At 39.7% G+C, this 5,764-nt stretch overlaps 1 non-coding gene across 1 annotated transcript; it reads left to right on the forward strand.

Annotated features, from left to right (window-relative positions):
• The first annotated feature begins 4,746 nt into the window (after positions 1 to 4,746).
• LOC130959891 (small nucleolar RNA R71) lies at positions 4,747 to 4,850 on the forward strand. The gene has a single exon (XR_009078882.1). It is a non-coding gene; the product is annotated as a small nucleolar RNA R71 (small nucleolar RNA).
• Positions 4,851 to 5,764: the final 914 nt, after the last annotated feature.

A 5,764-nucleotide genomic window follows, 5' to 3' on the forward strand; every position in this document is an offset into this window, starting at 1 on the left:
TATTCAGTGTCTTCCCACTCCTCAGCTGAACTGCTTGACATTCCTCTGTTATCTGTTTAGATATTTGCTGTTTTGCTAGATTCAACTGCAGTTCTATGTTCTTGTTAGCAACCTTAGTATCATGAAGCATTTCTTTAAATTCTGCTAACTGTTCTGTCATCAGGAGCAATTGTTGATTAAGCTCATTCATCTGTTCTTGAGGATTAGGATCAGTGACTACTGTCATAACTTCCTCTTTTGGAGAGAACTCATTGCTAGAGTACAAATATTGGTTTCTAGCAACAGTGTCTATAAGCTCTTGAGCTTCTTCAATTGTCTTCCTCATGTGTATAGATCCACCAGCTGAGTGGTCTAAAGACATCTGAGCTTTTTCTGTGAGCCCATAGTAGAAGATGTCTAACTGTACCCACTCTGAAAACATTTCAGAGGGGCATTTTCTAAGCATACCTCTATACCTCTCCCAGGCATTATAAAGGGATTCATTATCCTCTTGTTTAAAGCCTTGGATGTCCAGCCTTAGCTGTGTCATCCTCTTTGGAGGGTAAAAATGATTCAGAAATTTCTCTGACAACTGTTTCCATGTCTTTATGCTTGCTGTAGGTTGGTTATTCAACCACCTTTTAGCCTGATCTTTTACAGCAAATGGAAACAGTAATAGTCTGTAGACATCCTGATCTACCTCTTTATCATGTACTGTGTCAGCAATTTGTAAGAACTGTGCCAGAAACTCAGTAGGTTCTTCCTGTGGAAGACCGGAATACTGGCAATTTTACTGCACTATGATAATGAGTTGAGGATTTAGCTCAAAGCTGCTTGCTTTGATGGGAGGTGTACAGATGCTACTCCCATATGCAGCTGTAATGGGGTTAGCATATGACCCCAGAGTCCTTCTGGACTGATTAATCCCACTTGAGTCCATAATGGACAAGAGGGAAATGATAATGATTGCAAATAGTAAATTTTGTTTTTTTTTTTTGAATTAAACGAAAAAAAATTAAAATAAAATAAAAGGAAATTAAAAGAAAAAATTCAAAAATCAAAAATAAAATCAAAGCAGATTGAGAACTGAATCAATTAGCTAATTAAAAAGATTTTGAAAACAGCAATTAAAAAGATATGATTGAAAAATTTTTATGAAAAGATTTGATTTTTGAAAAGAGGAAAGAGAAAAACAACAAAAAGACACCAAACTTAAAATTTTTAGAAAATCAAACACTAATTTTCGAAAATTTTAAAAGAAAAACACAAAGAGGACACCAAACTTAGAATTTTTATGAATCAAAAAGGGACTAAGAACATGCAAATTCGAAAATAAAAAATAAAAGCATGCAATTGACACCAAACTTAAAATATGAAACTAGACTCAACTAAAAGACTCTAAACCAACAAAAATAAAACAGTCCTAATCTAAGCAACAAGATAAGCCGTCAGTTGTCCAAACTCGAACAATCCCTGGCAACGGCGCCAAAAACTTGGTGCACGAAATTGCAATCACACTTTTGCAATCCCGCACAACTAACCAGCAAGTGCACTGGGTCGTCCAAGTAATACCTTGCGTGAGCAAGGGTCGATCCCACGGAGATTGTCGGCTTGAAGCAAGCTATGGTTATCTTGTAAATCTTAGTCAGGATATCAGAAATTATCAGGATTGATTGTAAAAAGCAAAGAGCATAAATTGGTTACTTGTTTTTCAGTAATGGAAAATAGGTTGAGGCCTTGGAGATGCTCCATCTTCTGAATTTCTGCTTTCCTACTGTCTTCTTCATCAAACACGCAAGGCTCCTTCCATGGCAAGCTGTATGTAGGGTTTCACCGTTGTCAATGGCTACCTCCCATCCTCTCATTGGAAATGTTCAACGCACCCTGTCACGGCACGGCTATCCATCTGTCGGTTCTCAATCAGGCCGGAATAGAATCCAGTGATTCTTTTGCGTCTGTCACTAACGCCCCGCCCTCAGGAGTTTGAAGCACGTCACAGTCATTCAATCATTGAATCCTACTCAGAATACCACAGACAAGGTTTAGACCTTCCGGATTCTCTTGAATGCCGCCATCAGTTCTAGCTTATACCACGAAGATTCTGGGTAAGGAATCCAAGAGATATCTACTCAATCTAAAGTAGAACAGAGGTGGTTGTCAAGCACATGTTCATAGTTGAGAATGATGATGAGTGTCACGGATCATCACATTCATCCAGGTTAAGAGCAAGTGATATCTTAGAATGGAAGCAAGCATGATTGAATAAGAAACAGTAGTAATTGCATTAATCCATCAAGACACAGCAGAGCTCCTCACCCCCAACCATGGGGTTTAGAGACTCATGCCGTGGAAAGTACACAAAGAAACGTGTAAAAATGTCATGAGGTACAGATACCATGTCAAAAGGTCCTATTAATAGTAAACTAGTATCCTAAGGTTTACAGAAATGAGTAAATGACAGAAAAATCCACTTCCGGGCCCACTTGGTGTGTGCTTGGACTGAGCAATGAAGCATTTTCGTGTAGAGACCTTTTCTGGAGTTAAACGCCAGCTTTCATGCCAGTTTGGGCGTTTAACTCCAAGTTTTATGCCAGTTCCGGCGTTTAACGCTGGAATTTCTGTAGGTGACTTTGAGCGCCGATTTGGGCCATCAAATCTTGGACAAAGTATGGACTATCATATATTGCTGGAAAGCCCAGGATGTCTACTTTCCAATGCCGTTGATAGCGCGCCAATTGGGCTTCTGTAGCTCCAGAAAATCCACTTCGAGTGCAGGGAGGTCAGAATCCAACAGCATCTGCAGTCCTTTTCAGTCTCTGAATCAGATTTTTGCTCAGAACCTTCAATTTCAGTCAGAAAATACCTGAAATCACAGAAAAAACACACAAACTCATAGTAAAGTCCAGAAAAGTGAATTTTAATTAAAAACTAATAAAAAATATACTAAAAACTAACTAAAAGATACTAAAAACATACTAAAAACAATGCCAAAAAGCGTATAAATTATCCGCTCATCAGCCTCCCAACAAGCGCTTCTTTAATGTCAGTAGCTTGACAGAGGGCTCTCAATGAGCCTCACAGATACTCAGAGCAATGTTGGAACCTCCCAACACCAAACTTAGAGTTTGAATGTGGGGGTTCAACACCAAACTTAGAGTTTGGTTGTGGCCTCCCAACACCAAACTTAGAGTTTGACTGTGGGGGCTCTGTTTGACTCTGATTTGAGAGAAGCTCTTCATGCTTCCTCTCCATGGTGACAGAGGGATATCCTTGAGCTATAAACACAAAGGATTCTTCATTCACTTGAATGATCAACTCTCCTCTATCAACATCAATCACAGCTTTTGCTGTGGCTAGGAAGGGTCTGCCAAGGATGATGGTTTCATCCATGCACTTCCCAGTCTCTAGGACTATGAAATCAGCAGGGATGTAATGGTCTTCAATCTTCACCAAAACATCCTCTACAAGTCCATGAGCTTGTTTTCTTGAGTTGTCTGCCATCTCTAATGAGATTCTTGCAGCTTGTACCTCAAAGATCCCTAGCTTCTCCATTACAGAGAGAGGCATGAGGTTTACACTTGACCCTAAGTCACACAGGGCCTTCTTGAAGGTCATGGTGCCTATGGTACAAGGTATGGAAAACTTTCCAGGATCTTGTCTCTTTTGAGGTAATTTCTGCCTAGACAAGTCATCCAGTTCTTTGGTGAGCAAAGGAGGTTCATTCTCCCAAGTCTCATTTCCAAATAACTTGTCATTTAGCTTCATGATTGCTCCAAGATATTTAGCAAATTGCTCTTCAGTGACATACTCATCCTCTTCAGAGGAAGAATACTCATCAGAGCTCATGAAAGGCAGAAGTAAGTCCAATGGAATCTCTATGGTCTCATTTGAGCCTCAGATTCCCATGGTTCCTCATTGGGGAACTCTATGGAGGTCAGTGCACGCCCATTGAGGCTTTCCTCAGTGGCGTCCACCTCCTCTCTTTCCTCTCCAAATTCGGCCATGGTTATGGCTTTGCACTCTCCTTTTGGATTTTCTTCTGTATTACTTGGGAGAGTACTAGGAGGGAGTTCAGTAATTTTCTTGCTCAGCTGTCCCACTTGTGCCTCCAAATTCCTAATGGAGGACCTTGTTTCAGTCATGAAACTTTGAGTGGTCTTGATTAGATCAGAGACCATAGTTGCTAAGTCAGAGGGGTTCTGCTTAGGATTCTCTGTCTGTTGCTGAGAAGATGATGGAAAAGGCTTGCCATTGCTAAACCTATTTCTTCCACCATTATTGTTGTTGAAACCTTGTTGAGGTCTCTCTTGATTCTTCCATGAGAAATTTGGGTGATTTCTCCATGAAGAATTATAGGTGTTACCATAGGATTCTCCTAGGTAATTCACCTCTTCCATTGAAGGGTTCTCAGGATCATAGGCTTCTTCCTTAGATGAAGCATCCTTAGTACTGCTTGGTGCATTTTGCATTCCAGACAGACTTTGAGAAATCAAATTGACTTGTTGAGTCAATATTTTATTCTGAGCCAAAATGGCATTCAGAGTGTCAATCTCAAGAACTCCTTTCTTCTGACCAGTCCCATTGTTCACAGGATTCCTTTCAGAAGTGTACATGAATTGGTTATTTGCAACCATTTCAATTAGCTCTTGAGCCTCTGTAGGCGTCTTCTTCAGATGAAGAGATCCTCCAGCAGAGCTATCCAAAGACATCTTGGATAGTTCAGAGAGACCATCATAGAAAATACCTATAATGCTCCATTCAGAAAGCATGTCAGAAGGACATTTTCTGATCAGTTGTTTGTATCTTTCCCAAGCTTCATAGAGGGATTCTCCATCCTTCTGTCTGAAGGTTTGGACTTTCACTCTAAACTTACTCAATTTTTGAGGTGGAAAGAACTTTGCCAAGAAGGCATTGACTAGCTTTTCCCATGAGTCCAGGCTTTTAGGTTGTGAGTCCAACCATGTCTTAGCTCTGTCTCTTACAGCAAAGGGAATAGCATAAGTCTGTAGACCTCAGGGTCTACCCCATTAGTCTTGACAGTGTCACAGATTTGCAAGAATTCAGCTAAGAACTGATGAGGATCTTCCAATGGAAGTCCATGAAACTTGCAATTCTGTTGCATTAGAGAAACTAATTGAGGCTTAAGCTCAAAGTTGTTTGCTCCAATGGCAGGGATAGAGATGCTTCTCCCATAAAAGTCGGGAGTAGGTGCAGTAAAGTCACCCAGCACCTTCCTTGCATTGTTGGCATTGTTGTTGTTTTCGGCTGCCATGTGTCCTTCTTCTTTGAAGAATTCGGTTAGGTCCTCTATAGAGAGTTGTGCCTTAGCTTCTCATAGCTTTCGCTTCAAGGTCCTTTCAGGTTCAGGGTCAGGCTCAACAAGAATGCTTTTGTCTTTGCTCCTGCTCATAAGAAAGAGAAGGGAACAAGAAAATGTGGAATCCTCTATGTCACAGTATAGAGATTCCTTGAAGTGTCAGAGGGAAAGAAGAGTAGAAGACAGAAGTAGAAAATTCGAACTTATCAAAGGAGATGGAGTTCGAATTTTGCATTAAGGAATAGTGTTAGTCCATAAATAGAAGGATGTGAGAAGAAGGGAAGTAATTTTCGAAAATTAAGTGAAAGGTTTTGAAAATATTTTGAAAAACATTACTTAATTTTCGAAAATGAGAGTGGGAAAGAAATAAAATGATTTTTGAAAAATATTTTGAAATTAGAAATCAAAAAGATTTGATTGAAAACTATTTTAAAAAAAATGAGGTTAAGAAGATATGATTGATTTTAA

This window comes from Arachis stenosperma, unplaced genomic scaffold, assembly GCF_014773155.1.
Source record: "Arachis stenosperma cultivar V10309 unplaced genomic scaffold, arast.V10309.gnm1.PFL2 arast.V10309.gnm1.Scaffold_100025, whole genome shotgun sequence".
Taxonomy (NCBI): Eukaryota; Viridiplantae; Streptophyta; class Magnoliopsida; order Fabales; family Fabaceae; genus Arachis; species Arachis stenosperma.